This window comes from Pinus tabuliformis, chromosome 1_2 (genome assembly GCF_031772625.1).
Source record: "Pinus tabuliformis cultivar Carrire ecotype Pingquan chromosome 1_2, CPIR1, whole genome shotgun sequence".
Lineage (NCBI taxonomy): Eukaryota > Viridiplantae > Streptophyta > Pinopsida > Pinales > Pinaceae > Pinus > Pinus tabuliformis.
The window spans coordinates 586462319-586479941 of NC_142298.1; positions in this window are offsets into that span (position 1 = coordinate 586462319).

Consider the following 17623-nt stretch of genomic DNA (forward strand, 5'->3'; position numbering starts at 1 on the left):
GTATAGATGTAATCTCAACTGTTATCATTCATGTACAATGCATTTGGAAATCTGAAATCAACTATCCAATCATATGATAGAACCTCAACCTAAGAATAAATTGAAATAGATAATTGAAGTTTTGAAATTGAATATTGCATGTACTAATTAATGCATTCAACAAGAGTGTGGAACTATGTTGCATAAGATTTCAGTGTAATGTGTGCACAAAACCAAGAATAAAATTGAACAAAGAAAGAATGAGAAAAATGTAATTTGTAATATATATCCATGTTACAAATTATGTTATAACATAGTGGAAGTTTGTTTACAAAGATTTCCTTCTTAAAAATTATTATCAATTTAAAATCATTATTATCCTCAAGATTAAACCCACAAGAAGGTACATTATCATTGTAGGATTGTAAAATCAGAGTTGATTTATAATGCTTCAAATAATTATGACTATGAGAGAAAGTGTTTGAATTGTTACCTTTTTCACTTTCAAAAACAAATTCATTTAAGGATTGGGAAGCAATTAAAATAATTTTTGAAGATGAAGAAGAACTAATTTCAATATTTTCATTGTCATAAATGACCTTATTAGTGTCTTTCTTGGTATGTGATTCTTCATTAGAATTACAAGGAAGAGAAACTGAATACTTAAACCAACTCGTTACTTGATGTTCACAAGGTAAGTCATTAGATTTAAAGAGCATTAATGCCAATTTAAATTTAACTAAAAATTGTTCCAGGGGCTCACCTTTTGTCCTACGCAATTCAAGTAGTTGTTTTCACACCTTTTTGTAGTTATGCCATTGAAAATCACGAAGGAACATCATTGCAAACTCATCCTAGCTATGTACTAAGGAAACTGGAAGTGAAAGACACTAGTCTTTTTCTTATCCTATCAAAGTATATGTGAAAATCTTGTCAAGATCAATATCATTAATATTAAATTTTTGAGAATTTGAAATGAATTGAAAAAGGTGATTAAAGGAAAAACACTTACCATTGAACTTTACCTTTAACAATGTTTTAAATCCCTTGATTAGAATAAAGTTTGATTCTGATACACTAAATCATATCTATGGACGTTTCTTGAAGGATCCCATAATTCAAATTTTAAAATTTTATAATAAACTTTAGCAAACAATTTAAAAAAGACACTCCTTCTAGTGCCAAAAATGTTGAACAAAAAAAATAGCCTTTCAACATTTTGAGGGAGACCAATCGGTCGAGAACTTAAAACAATTCCTTTTCCACTGAAATGGTGGTTCTGACTGGTTGAATTGGGTCCAGTTACCCTCTCTCTATCTCTTTCAGCTTAAAGTATAAATTTCACCTACCAACAGAGAAGAGGCATTAGATCGACTCTTCTTGTTGATTAGGCAAGAAAGTGATCCTTAAGATGAATTTATAGCCCATTCAAACTACTCTAAAGACTGTCATTGTATGAGGGGACTTCTAGGATGCATAAAGTAGAACTAGATGCAACATATAATCTAATATGAATCCAATCTTGGACCTATATTCATTGAAGGAAGGATTATTCCTTCTCTCAATCAAGAGAAAGATAAAAGGACAGGTAAAGAAATAGATGTTGAAATTGGAATAAGATAAAGAAAATACATTAAGGAAATAGTTCCAAGCTCTAAACCTTATTCAAGCAAATGTATACCAATAAATTTTCATTAAGCAGTTAAGAGACATCCAACTACAAACATCTCCAATTCCTACTAAAACATATGCATAAAGACCAAAGCATTCATGCCACAATATTGAAATATTTCAAATACGTGACGTGTAGAAAGCAGGATATCTATAATACTAAAATGTTAGGTAGCTGGCAGCTCAAGTAGATAAAGGTATGTCCTTATACAAGTTCCAGTTTTGAATCTCATTTATGATTAACTCTACAAGTTAGCTTGACCAAATTCTTAGTGAGAATTTCAGTAAGCAATCAACAACAATGCTAAAAATCCACATACATACTCATATTCCAGAAATGAATTTGAAATTTGAAGAATTTATTTTCAATAATAGATTAAGAAATAGTGTTGTACATCTAATTATAGAGAGAAATCTTATTATAAAAATGAATCAATTACAGAAAACATCAGAGAATTACCATAGTGTAGGTCCTCTGTTGTCTCTAAATTGATTCCCTATCTCCATCCATGGATCCGTTCTCACTACAATAGTGAAAATGAGTCTTAACTCCTTCTATACAAATAGGTAGTAAGCTATAGTAATATTCTGCCTCATTTCTCTTGGATTCAAATCACATTTTTCTCACAATGAGAGATGGGTATTTATACATAGTGTAAATATTAACAATTTCCCCAAATCTCTCTCGAGTCATGTAAATTATAGCATAGATGGCTTTAATTGAAATTATTGTGAAAATGAAAATGAGCACAATGAAATGAATTGCCCAATTTGGTTTGCACACATAATGATGATCCCTCTTGTATCCTTCTTGTTTCAAGCCAATAGGTGAAATCACGTGTGGGTAAGAACTGATTCAACAACTTTTTTTAATTACAATATCCCTTTACCATGTGGTGGAATGTCGTTGGTGATAGACTGGATCTGTTTCAATATTTTCCTTAATCAAAAATATCTGTTATAACAGAAAACATAATTAGCCATGGCGTAAAAAATAAAATTGTAAACAAACTCTAATTATTCCCAAAACGAATAGAAAAATCAAGAGGTTTTTTCAAGTAATATGACAACGACCTCTAGAAGTGACAATTGGCAAGAGATGTGTGGTATCAGAGAAATTGATATTGAAAGTTTTAATAATGTGTGTAAACAAACAATGTCAATATTGGGAGGTTTTGATATGGAGGGGACGCAATATCTTATTGAACTCCTTTTAAATATTGTATCAGGACCAGATATCAGAGGTGCATGGAATATTAAAAGTTCGAAGAAGGAGGGAGGTTATTATTAAAGATCGTAGATTAGATATCAAAGGGAGGTGATTATCGGAGATCGAAAGAATTGGAATATTGCAATATCAAATATTAGATCTTTTAAAAGCTTTCTAAATTGAAAATCTCTCATCGCCAATACTCAATAGTAGATGTAATGATGTCGTAAGTAGGTCTTCCCATAAGCTATATTATAATCTGGTCAGACTTTGGGTTATACAAAGTTCAAACCACTTAATAATTTCAATTTTGATATGGTTCAAACATTGGACATTTTTTTTATTAAATGCCTTCATAATATAATTGGAATTTGATATCGAGGATTCTCAAAAGGATTCTTTTGATGTTAGAGTCTCAATGACTCAAAACTTCGATATTAGATTTAATATATATTCCACTTGTTTTATGATTTAGTCTTAAAGCCTAGGGATGATTCTTGGTCTTACAGGCTATTTAAGGGATAAAAATAAAAATACTATTTACGAATACAAATAAATATTTTACAAATAGAAGTAAAAAAAGAAATAAACCTATAAAATAAAATGTAAAAATATATTATATACATATCATTAGGCCAAGTTAGTGAAAAATATCCAATCTTCAATTAGGCTCTATTTACAAACCAAATGTCCAAATGAGATCAAATGAGTTATGACAGGAAGATAAGAGAAAATTGAACTCATTGAAGTAATCCAAATTCTCAAAATCAAATAGTAGTATGACAAACCATTCAACTAAAGTGTACCCATAATTCAAATTAAGTGAATAGTGGGGGGTTGTTTTTTTACCACAACATAGCGCCAAAATTTTTTCACGGGACTAGGACATAGGGTATCATTAATGTTATTACTGACATAATAGATAACATATTCATTTCTAGAACCATCTTCCTATATTAAGACCCTGACAACCAAATTGGTGGAAGCTGTGATATACGAGATGAAGTCCCTTTATAAGTTAGTTGGGCTAGTCAAGGGAGCATATGTGAGGGAACATTTGAGGGCATTAAAAGAGTTTTTAGCTTCATCATCCCACATGAATGAATTTTTTAATCGAAGGAGTCTGAGAAACCCATGAGGGGTGGTGAAAAGTCAAGAACAAACCAATGAAGAAAGTTGGCTTTCCCTTGGAAGCTTTCTAATTGGTAAAGGTTCCTATGAGGAGGAAGTTCTAGAATGGATTGAACTTTGAGAGGGTTAATAGTAATATCGTCTTTAGGCACAATTAATCCCAATATTTTGATACCAGGAACATAAAAGACACACTTTAGGGGATTGACGTGAATGTTGTACTTGTGACATTGAAGGAAGATGGTACACAAATCATCGAGGTGTTGCGACAGGAGTTTGGAAGGATCAGTGAGATTGTCTAGATATGCAACAATAATGTGAGTCAGGTCATGAAAATAATAGGACTTGGCATGCTAAAATGTTTCCTCAACATTGTTTAAAACGAAATGCATGACCCTATAAGAAAAGGTTCCATACGAACTAGTAAAGCTAGTTCTTAGTTGATCACCATAACATATACGTATCTCGTTCTACCCAAAGAACCCATCCATGAAGCAAAGGATTCCATGCCCCACACACTCATTAATGATTTGGTTGATGAAAGGTGTGGGAAAGTTATCTTTGGGCCAAGATTTCTTCAGATCATGGAAGTTTATGGAGACATGAATGGTGCATTGTTTCCTAAGAATGGGAACATGATTGGACATCCATGTCGTACATTTAATGGGGTAAATGAAACCATCTTGCTTAAGCTTATCAATTTCATCTTTTATAGCATCACGCTTGGAAGGGTGGATAGGCCACGAATTTTGACAGAAGGGAATGGAATGAGGCCATGCATTGATATGGTGTTCAACAATGGCAGGATCAAGTCTGGGAATCTAACAATAAGACCATGAAAAACAATCACAAAATTATTTGAATAAATTATTTACTTCAATCCCTGGTTTATTTGAAATATTAATTTTGATGGTAGTAGGGATGTTAAACATGCTTCCTTTTTCAAAAGCATCTGGATTAGGAATGGGATTTTTAAAACAATCAATGATCTGGATTCGATCACTATATTTTTTTGTCATCCATCTCGATACATTTGGAGTGGAAAAAGTGGAGGAATCCGCTCACAGGACTATTTTTACTCACGGGATTGAATTTGGAAAAATGGGGCTTAAAATCTTTTTAGGGAATTTTGAGGCATCAAACGACATCTTTTAGGGGTAAAAAATTCATACTATTCTACACACATAGATATTTACAACAACACAAGTAGCACATCAATCAGAATCTATATGCAAAAGTTATGCCACTCAGAGGTTGACCTTCCTGTTTTCACACCTATAGATTGGGAGGATGTGGCACCAATCCACATTATTCATGGAAAGGGGCTAGCCATGTGATTATGATGTAAAATAATCTAGAGGAGTCTACATTGTAACTCTAGTAGGCTATCATGTTGTGTTAGAATAAGGCCACTAGGAAGAAGAGGCATTCCATTCTTTTGAGAGATTTTTGATCCATAGCGGAGCGAAGATAACCAAGAGAGAAGGAGGTAGATCACACAAAGAGTATATATGCACTATAGTTGCCCACGACCCACAGGAATTACTTCTTTGTACTTGCAGCCATATTTTCAGACAAAGAAATAAATCAAAGTAACTTCACCTTCGAGTTGTGTTTTCTCCCAAACTAATTTCCCAGAGAGAATATATTGTGTCTTATCTATATGTATGTATGATTATTTTATCATTCTATACTTTTCCTCATAATTTCTATTTGCATGCTTTCACTAATTACAGTTAATTCTACAAATATTAAAGTTTAATAAAAATGTGATAGTGTAGAAATTCAAAATTTTAATATTTTATTACCAGATTTGTTCTAAAAATCTATCCAGTGCAATATCCACAAGAATTTACATATCATTTGGTATTAGAGAAGGTTTCTTTATGTATTTTATGGATATTTTAGGGATCTCAATTGATGAGGCTGAAAATCACAAAACCCCAATCATGGTGGACGAATATGTAAATGAACATTTTTTATTGTGTAGAGGTGATGTTTACATAGTTGGAACAAGTCACAGATATCAACCACAATGTAACTCTCCTCATGGCATCCTTGAATACTATGTTGGGAACATTTACAGAAGATGAGGTTTCTAATACAAAGGACAAATTAGAACAAGGATCATAAGATCAAGGAGAAATGGAGAACAAATCGAACAAAGTACCTGAAAAAGATCAACCTAGTTCGAGTGTCGTGAAGCAATCACGGTCCCTGTTTAAAATCGAAGAAAAATAAGATATCAAGACATACCATGGTAACATGAATTCTCTAAAGCTAAACCACTGGTTACAGCAGCTAAAAGTTTATTTCAGTGTCCATTAGATTGAGGAAGGGAAAAATATCTCCTTTACGCGGTTGAAATTAGAGGGCCATGCACTGACTTGGTGGGAGAGCCACACAGAAACCCTAAGGTTTGATGGAGAACATCCAATGACTAGGTGGATGATTGAACAACATTCATTAAGTCATAGTTTTAAGCCATTGGGTACGTGGACGACTAGTGGATCCAGTGGCATTACTTCAAGAAAAAGTAAGGCCAAAGTTTGCAGGAGTACAACACGAAATTCAGGAACATGGATATAATGTTCAGTATCTCTCCAAATAACCTAGACGCACTCCTCAAGTAATTGGGGAGGTCTGGAGGGCCATCTATCTAAGCAAGTGAAGCTGTTCAAGACCAAATCAGTTGATGAGGCTTGTGTACAGGCATGGTATGTGGAGAACATAGGCTTGAAAAGAGCACAATCAAGTGTATCAATGCAGAAGCAGAAACAAGCTTCTAAGGAGGGGAAGAAAAAGAAAAAATGGGGGGAAAGATAAGAGGAGAGTAACCACAACACACTAGAGCAAAGATTCTAGCAATGAATACAACCTCTACAACATCGCTGGCCATACAGAGAAAAAATGTTGGAAGTTGCATCTAGAGGTCAACTTGAAGAAAAAAAGGAAATATTATAAAAAAATAATATCATGCCCACTGATTTTAGAAACCAAGTTGAAAGCAACTCGGACGTGGATGAGAAGATCATTTCTACATCAATACGGAGGGAGGTTAATCTAAGTAGCCCTCAATAGTAGGAAGGGAAATAAATGGCCAAACTCTTTCATATAAAGATACATGTCAAGAAGACAAAGATTGATGCTCTATTCGAATTAGGATCATAGGCGAATCTCATTGTAGCACAGCTATTCAACAAGTTGGGGTTGGAATTTTCTGATCATCCAAACTGATACCCATTGGAATAGGTAAATAAGGATGCATAATTAAAGGTGACAAAATAGTGTAAAATTATATTTGTTACGAGTGTTGATTTTATTGATGAAGTAGATCTAGATGTGGTTCCCCTTGATGTATGTGGAGTCATGTTTGGGATTCCATGCATGTACATTCATGATGCAATATTCATGAGGATAATGAATTAGTACCAACTCATCAAGGATGTAAAATCGTTCATCATCAACACAAAAAACTGCAAGTGAAAAATCTTGATGGTAAGTGCCAACGAAGCCAAGAAATTGATCAACTCTAGAAAGAAGTATGTTTTATTATTTCAAAAAGAAATTCAATCTAAAGAAGAGTCAATAAGAGGCCAGAAATTCTGAGAAGTGTGTACAAAGAAATAGAAACAAAAATTGGAGGAGTTATTACAGGCATACAGGTATGTGTTCTGAGAGCCCAAATGGTTAGCACCTAAGAGAGAAGTGAAAAATGAGATCCATCTATTGTAAGACTCCCCACTGCCAAAAATTTAGTTGTATAAGAAATTGGTTATAGAAGAAAGTGAGGTCAATAAATAATTTCAACAACTGCTAAAACATGTTGTGATTTGACCGAGTACATCTCCATGTGGGTCACCCATCATCATTTTTCCAAAGAAACATATGACTTGGAGAACGTGTATATATTATAGGGCATTAAATAAAATCACACTCAAGAAAAAATACCCCCTGCTCATGATATATGATCTACTAGATCAGGTACAGTAAGCAAAGTACTTCACCAAGTTGGACTTGAAGTGTAGATATTAGTAGGTTCCATTCAATGCAGAAGATATATGGAAGACTGCCTTTGAAACCAGGCAAGGTTTATTTGAGTGGTTAGCTATTCCATTTGGCCTATGTAATGCACTAAATACATTTATGAGATTGATGAATGACGTAGTATGCACTTTTATAGATTAGTTGTTGGAAATAATACTGAGAGGGGGGGTGAATCAGTATTATCTAGCAATTTAACAAATCTTCCTTATTTGATCTTTTGAATTATTCTTGCATATCAGTACCATAAAATAATGAGCATGAACAAAGAAAATAGACAGTCACACCAAAGAACACAAGATGTAAGGTGGAAACCCAATGTGGGAGAAAACCACCTGCTGCAATATGTCTCTATCTTCTTTCAAGAAATTCTTTTTACAATGATTTTGTACTGGTGCAGACCTTTACCAGTACGCAGGCTGCAACCTGCAGAGAGCTACAACTCTCTCTCGTTTTCCAGTCTCTCCTGGAAGGGAGCTACAACCCCCTACTTCTTTTCATGAAGAATCAAATGATCAACAAGTATACAACAGATACAGTCCACTACAGATATCAGATCAGTAATCACAGAAACAACCCAGAACACCTTATGAACAGAAATATACAGTCAACAGATCATCTTAGGACAGGGACGCATATTTTCTTTCTGTGGCCTGCGACTGGACGCAGTCTACCTTCTGCTGCTCTGCGTGCAGACGCACTGTTCCTCTAAGCTTTGCTGCGTACCGGCGCACACAGAAACACTATCGCGCCGCGTCTTTCGCTTCAGAGACGCACCCAATAACACAGTCGCGCCGCGTCCTTTGCCTCAGAGACGCACCTGAGCCCGGTCTTCCCTGCGTCTCGGCGCACTTTCCCTTTACTGAACCTGCGTCCCTTCAGATATAAAAGATATGAGGACTACAGAACTGACCCAACCACTCAGATCTACAGATCTGATCATGCGCCAAAAAGATCACAGTCCATTAGAAGATTCGCCCTCATAGATCTGGACTAGATCTCACCAAAAGATATTCAACCAAGATGATGATTAATCCAAATGAACTCCTTTGCTTTATATAGGCAACCTCTTCCCCAAAACATGGAACAATACCACGAGCCGACACCATAGAAACACAAAACCGTCGGCTAGATACCACACAAGAAACCCCCACGTGCTTATCTCTGTCTTGAAATGAGTGCACTGGGTGGACGCACCTCCTGAATGGCTGGCCTGCATCCCTGGACGCGGGTTCTGCATGGTATACCTGCGGGGACGCACATTCTGAACAGATCTCCTGCGTCCTTCTTAAAAATAGAGAGCTGATCATCAAGAATAGTAATCTACCACCTGAATGGGTTGCCATCAAGGACAACACCTGAATCATAATGCCAACAATCTCCCCCTTTGGACTTGATGGCAACCTCATAATCTTGCACTTCATTCTCCCCCTTTGACATCAAGGGCAAAGGGTATGCTCCCCCTACGCTCATGCTTCTCGGTATGCTCCCCCTACGCTCATGCTTCTCCAGATCTGTAACAAATAACCAGAAATCCATCATGAAGGAGATAGAGACATATTGCAGCTATTTCCAAGATCTTCTTCTCCATAATGCCAACAATGCATTATGTGCTCCCCCTGAGCCTATACCACCAATAAGAAGATGTTCAACAATAAGATTATGCATCAACAACCCCCAGCTTTTGCCTGAGGTATTCAAAAGTGTCCCTGGGCAACGGTTTGGTGAAAATATCAGCAACTTGTTCCTTAGAAGGAACATACTCCAACTTGACCTTCTGTTCAAGTACTTGTTCCCGGAGAAAATGGTACTTGATTGGTATGTGCTTGGTTTTTGAATGCATAACCGGATTCTTTGAGATGCTGATTGCACTTGTGTTGTCACATAAGATAGGAATAGGAGGTGTACAAGTGATTTGATAATCCTGCAAGGTCTGCATCATCCAAAGAAGTTGGGTGCAACAAGATGCAGCAGCAACATATTCCGCTTCAACTGTAGACAAGGCAATTGAACTCTGTTTCTTGTTGAACCAAGATACCAGTCTGGAGCCCATAAAGAATGCACCGCCACTTGTGCTTTTCCTGTCATCCACGCTTCCGGCCCAATCTGCATCTGTATAAGCATGAAGAGTGAGATCTGTATCTCTAGGATACCATAAGCCATAATTTTGAGTCCCTTGAAGATATTTGAAAATTCTCTTCACTGCTTGAAGATGAGTCTCCTTTGGATTTGCCTGAAATCTTCCAACTATTCCAACTGCATGCATGATGTCTGGTCGGGTACCTATCAAATATAGTAAACTTCCAATCATAGATCTGTAGGTTGGTTGATGTACTGCTGCAGATTCATCATTTGCACTGAGACTACATCCTGTGACCATGGGTGTACATACTGGTTTTGCATCTTCCATGCCATATTTCTTCAAAATCTGCTTGAGATACTTGGTTTGAGATAAAAGGATTCCTCCTTTCTTTTGTTGGATTTGCAAACCAAGGAAGTATGTCAGTTCTCCTAGCAAGGACATTTCAAATTCTTTCTGCATGACCGAGGCAAAGCTTTGACTCATAGCTTCTTCATTGCTGCCAAAAATAATGTCATCTACATACACAACAAGTATTAGTAATTTGTCATTTTCAACCTCTATATATAGATTGCTATCTACTGAACCTTTTGAAAAACCTTGTTGATGAAGATATTTGTCCAAGCGGTAGTACCAAGCCCTTGGAGCTTGTTTGAGACCATAGAGAGCCTTTTTTAATCGGCATACAAGATTTGGATCATTTCCAAGAATGAACCCATCTGGCTGTTCAATGTACACTTCTTCATCCAAGTCTCCATTCAGAAAGGCTGATTTCACATCCATTTGAAATACTTTGAAGTTCTGAAAGCTTGAGAGAGCAAGAAACATTCGGATGGCCTCAAGTCTTGCAACAGGAGCAAAAGTTTCTTCAAAGTCTATTCCTTCTTGCTGCGCATACCCTTTACAAACAAGTCTGGCTTTGTTTCTAATTACTTCTCCATTTTCATTCATTTTATTTTTGAAGACCCATTTTGTTCCGATAACATTCTTATCCTTTGGTCTAGGAACCAGCTCCCAAGTGTTGTTCTTTTCGATTTGCTCAAGTTCTTCATCCATTGCTTTCACCCAACATTCATCTTTGCATGCCTCTTTCACATTTTGTGGTTCAGTAGAGGAGAGTAATGCCAAATAGCTTGAAGCTTCTGCAACTTTTCTTCTAGTTTGTATACCTGCTTCTTTCTGTCCCATGATCTGAGATTCTGGATGGTTCTTTTGAACATATCTGGATGGAGTCTTTTCTTCTATTCTTGTTCGTTCTTCTACTTCTTCGTGAGGTTCTTCTTGAGATTCTTCTTGCGGTTCTTCTTCTTCATCATTCTGTCTTTGAGGGTAGCTTTCATCTTCTTCGATATCTTCATGATGTATTTGCCTAGGAATGTATCCCTTCTCATCAACCACTACATCAATGCTGTCAACAATTCTGCCAAGTCTTTTATTGTAACATTTGTATGCTTTGCTATGTGGAGAGTAGCCAAGAAGAATGCCTTCATCTGCTCTAGGATCAAGTTTGCCAAGCTGCTCCTCAGTATTCTTGATATAGCATTTGCTCCCAAAGATTTTGAAGTGCTTTACCGAAGGAGTTTTACCACTCCAGAGCTCATGAGGAGTTTGAGTGCTGTTCAACCTGACATTTGTCTTGTTGAGAATAATAACTGCAGCATGTGCAGCTTCACCCCAGAAAGTTGCGGGAGTTCCTGATTCATCAAGCATAGCACGAGCCATTTGTTGGACTGTTCTGTTCATTCTTTCAACTACTCCATTTTGCTGAGGAGTCCTAGCTGTAGAGAATTCTCTCCTTATCCCATGTTCATCACAGAAATCGAAAAATTCATTTGAAGTAAACTCCCCACCTCTGTCGGATCTAAGGCACTTAATTTTGTGACCTGATTCATTTTCAGCCAAGGCTTTGAAGGATTTGAATTTTTCGAACGCTTCATCTTTGTGCTTCATAAGTCCTAACCAAACAAACCTGGAGAAATCGTCAATAAATAATATCAAGTATTCCTCTCCTCTAGGTGTTCTTTTTCTGAATGGTCCACATACATCTGTATGTACTAGCTCAAGAGGCAAGCTAGCTGATCCTTCTTTCTCTGGAAAGTTAGTTCTGGTCTGTTTTCCAAACTGACATGATTTGCATATGGTATTGTCAGGAATTTTGATATCTGGAAGATTGCGAACTGCCTGATATTTGCAAGCTTTCCTTATTTGTGAGAAGCTTAGATGTCCCAACCTTCGATGCCATAACCAGTGCTCTTCATCCTTGCTTAGATAGAATTGTTGTTGTCCTTCATCAAATGTGTATAGATTATTTGGAGTTCTTTTTCCTTTGAGAACTGTTTTACCTGTATCAAGATCACGAACAAGACATCCATTTGATCTGAATATAACCTCGGTTCTTTGATCACACATCTGACTGACACTTAGTAGATTATGCTTCAATCCGTCAACAAACAAAACATTTCCAGCCTTAACATCTTCTTTTAAAGGAGCAATACCTTTTCCTTTTATAGTTGCAGGAGTATCATTTCCAAAAGAGACTTTCTTTCCCTTTTCTAAACTAGAATAAGACTCAAGTTTTTCTTTATCACCTGTCATATGCTTCGAACATCCACTGTCAATGTACCATAGATTTTCTTGTCCTTCTGCATAAAATGCTATCCCACATCTTTCTGTTTGAGGTTCCTTTATTCTCCATGTTTTGGTGCCTGAGGCTTGTTCCTTTTTCTGCTCTTGTACCTTTCTTTCCGAAAACCTGCTTCTGCATTCAAAGTCTTCATGTCCAAAATTATTGCAAATGGAACATTCAACTTCATTTTCAAGAGCTGAAAAGTTGTTATAGGTCCTTTTTGTAATCCCTGTCATACTTCTTTGTTTTTGAGCTTCCCTAGTCATGATTGTTTTATACGCAACACATTGAGCTGCTTTGTGACCAAAGTTATGGCAAGAAAAGCATTGTCCATTGAAGAAGCTTCTGCGATTATTGAATCTACCAGCCAACTGATTGTAATTTCTATTTTCATCTATTCTTGAATCAAATTGAGCAGATTTTACCTGTGTCTGGTTGTGGCTTTTGTTCACCCTTAAGCTGGATTGCCCCTGATAGTTTCTGTTTGACATTTGTCCCTGCTTTACCTGATGATCTTCCTTGTGCTCTTGCTCATTTCTTCTTGCTGCATCAAGATAACTTTTTGAAGTGGATGCTTGAGAAGTTTCTCCATTATAGCCCAGACCTGTCTTATTTAGTGGAGACCGCTGCACACTGATAATCTCATCCAAAGTTTCAGATCCTTTGACAAACTTGAGATTAATAGTTTTTGTTTTCTCAATTTCTTTTCTAAGACCAACAATTTCACTTTCTAATTTTTCAAGATGTTTTTCCTTTTCATCAATTTGAAATTGTAGAGTATCAATAATCATGTTCTTTTCTTCTATACATCTCTTGAGTCTAGTAATTTCATCATAAAGGTTATCCACATCTACAGCATCCTCATAATCATCATCTTCAAATGCCATTAACAACCTATATTTATTACCTTGTTCATCTTCATCACTGTTTGATAAGCCATCACTATCTTCATGGGTGTAGTAACTTTTCTTATTTGTACTTTGTTTCTTGTTCCATCTAACTGGTTCCTTTCCTTTATCCTTATAAGAGCATTTTGCAACATAATGACCTACTCTTCCACAAGCAAAGCATTTGAAAGGTAGCTTACCTCTGAACCTTCCAGAACCCCTTTGAAGATTTCTGACAAAATTTGATTCTTCTTCCTCTTCTTCTGGATCATGGCTTGCTTCATAGTGATCTTCTTTGCTTGATGCTTTAAAAGCAGCCTCCCTTCTGTCTGATGGTCCTCCCTTTCTCATTTCATAAGCAGTTAGAATTCCATGTAGCTGAGACATAGTGAGAACACGGAGATTTTCTTTTTCTTCTATTGCAGATACTTTAGATTCAAACTTGGGGGATAGAGATCTTAGAATCTTTTGAACTACTATAGACTCCTTTATTTCTTCACCCAAATTTTTCATACAATTTACAATCTCATCTACCCGAAGAAAATAATTAGCCACACTTTCATCATTATACATCTTGAGAGTCTCATATTGAATCCTGAGAGTTTGAAGTTTAGCTTGTTTTACCTGTTCATCTCCTTCATAGCTTGTGATCATTTTGTCCCATATTTCTTTTGCTGATTTGAAGTGCATTACCTTCATGAATTCTGTTTGGGATATACTTCCTAATAGAGTACTGACTGCTTTTGCATTTGTTTCATACTTCTTTTTCTCAGCTGGATCTGTAGGAGTAGCTGAAGGAAAAGCATAGCCTGTTTCTACAATGTCCCAAACTTCAGTACCAAGAGATTGAAGATATGCAGTAACTCTTACCTTCCAATAATTGAAGTTTGTCCCATCAAAAACCGGTGGCCTGATTGATGCTTCTTTCTCGTAGTTGCTCATGATGAACGATCTACCTTCAAGCGATCAAGCTTTTCTGAAGGACCAGGCTCCGATACCAATTGTTGGAAATAATACTGAGAGGGGGGGTGAATCAGTATTATCTAGCAATTTAACAAATCTTCCTTATTTGATCTTTTGAATTATTCTTGCATATCAGTACCATAAAATAATGAGCATGAACAAAGAAAATAGACAGTCACACCAAAGAACACAAGATGTAAGGTGGAAACCCAATGTGGGAGAAAACCACCTGCTGCAATATGTCTCTATCTTCTTTCAAGAATTTCTTTTTACAATGATTTTGTACTGGTGCAGACCTTTACCAGTACGCAGGCTACAACCTGCAGAGAGCTACAACTCTCTCTCGTTTTCCATTCTCTCCTGGAAGGGAGCTACAACCCCCTACTTCTTTTCATGAAGAATCAAATGATCAATAAGTATACAACAGATACAGTCCACTACAGATATCAGATCAGTAATCACAGAAACAACCCAGAACACCTTATGAACAGAAATATACAGTCAACAGATCATCTTAGGACAGGGACGCATATTTTCTTTCTGTGGCCTGCGACTGGACGCAGTCTACCTTCTGCTGCTCTGCGTGCAGACGCACTGTTCCTCTAAGCTTTGCTGCATACCAGCGCACACAGAAACACTATCGCGCCGCGTCTTTCATTTCAGAGACGCACCCAATAACACAGTCGCGCCACGTCCTTTGCCTCAGAGACGCACCTGAGCCCGGTCTTCCCTGCGTCTCGGCGCACTTGCCCTTTACTGAACCTGCGTCCCTTCAGATAAAAGATATGAGGACTACAGAACTGACTCAACCACTCAGATCTACAGATCTGATCATGCGCCAAAAAGATCACAGTCCATTAGAAGATTCGCCCTCATAGATCTGGACTAGATCTCACCAAAAGATATTCAACCAAGATGATGATTAATCCAAATGAACTCCTTTGCTTTATATAGGCAAGCTCTTCCCCAAAACATGGAACAATACCACGAGCCGACACCATAGAAACACAAAACCGTCGGCTAGATACCACACAAGAAACCCCCACGTGCTTATCTCTGTCTTGAAATGAGTGCACTGGGTGGACGCACCTCCTGAATGGCTGGCCTGCGTCCCTGGACGCGGGTTCTGCATGGTATACTTGCGGGGACGCACATTCTGAACAGATCTCCTGCGTCCTTCTTAAAAATAGAGAGCTGATCATCAAGAATAGTAATCTACCACCTGAATGGGTTGCCATCAAGGACAACACCTGAACCATAATGCCAACATTAGTGTTATTTTCTATTTGGATGATATACTAGTATATAGTGCTACTTGGGAGGAGCATATGTTACATTTGACATAGGTGCTGAAAAAATGAAGAAGCACCAGTTGCTTGCAAATATCAAGAAGTTTTTGGTTGCATAGTAGTTTTTGGTGTATCTAGGGTATGCGATAGGTGTAGAAGAAGTGAATATAGATTCTTCCAAGATGGATGTCATCATGAAATGGTTACTTCCTACTATTTTTTCTAAGGTCGGGAGTTTAATTTGTGCAACACAGTACATAAGGAAGTTCATAGCCTAATTTTTAGTTGTAGCAACACCACTCCATCCCATAAAAACAAGTGGTAAGAGCTTCCTATTGGAAGAATGTTTGGAAAGGGCTTTCGAGGAGTTAAAGAAGAAGATCAGTCAAGCACTAGTTCTCACATTATCAAACTTGCAATGACCCTTTAGAGCAAAGATAGATGCAAATGGGTATGATATGGGAGTTCTCTTGATGCAGGGAGGAAGGTCTATGTGCTACCATTCTGAAGTATTTCGTGGGGCAGTCCTTAGCTACAATACCTATTGGGTGATTTAATTGTGAGTTAAATCCTTGTCATTAATTGTCAATCCGAGGTTCGTAAGCTAATGAGGTATACATGTACTATATGTACAAGATGGTTATTTATCAAAATATATTAATCTAATGCAACTGAAACTAATTACAGAGAAAATTAAATCAATCCAATCTAATTCCAAGCCAAACATAAATAAATTGAAATCACACTTGCCGATATGAAAATCACACTTCACACTTGTTGAATTGAAAATCACAGTTGCTTGAATTGAAAAGAAAACTTGCATAAAATGAAAAGAAATGAAATAACATAATTACATAATGTTACCAATATGTACAAAAAATGAAAAATACATGTGTAACATGTGGTTGATGGGGGGCCTCCATTCCTCAAGAAGCACATTGATCAACTACCACATCTTGGAGATCAAAGTAGTAATATGTATTTCATAAAATGAAGTTACAAGATATTACAAGAATTATACATCCTCACATTACAAATTACATTTTGGAACTTGTAACTTGGAACCTCTAACTTCCTAACTAGCAACTTGGGATCTACAACCCTTTGTCTGAACGATGCACCCCTATTTATACAAAAATTGAACATAACTATTCAATAAATATAGATCCTTAAATTTCTCCTAAATCCACATATATCTCTTGGGGTTACAACCAATCACCTAAAAATATAACATACAAATCCTCTCAAAATTATCTCTTAGTTTTTATAAGAGACACATATCAAAACATCCCTGATTCTTCTCATTTGAATTTTCTTAGTTAATGATCCACATATTCTACAAATATTCCACAAATCTTCATGAGTTGGAATTTGAAATTCGAATTTGTGGTTGGGTGGCCAAGTAGGACCCTTCTAGAATCTCCAGGTAGGCCTACAATAACACAAAACTCATACCAGTTTTAGATATATATGAAAACATGTTCATTCCCTACTATTTACTCGTAAATTCTATTAAAATACTTAAAATAAATGACTTGGAAAATAATAATGATAAACCCATATAATCATGAAAATGGTTACTTAATATAGGGTTATGCGGCTATAGAGTTACAAAATGAGGGTAAAATGATGGAAATGTTGTTAGAGGTGGATGAAATTTTTGAGACCCAAGATACCCCCAAACTAAAGATGTTGCATGTCCTCATGCAACTATACATTGATTCCCTTAATCATAAGTTGATC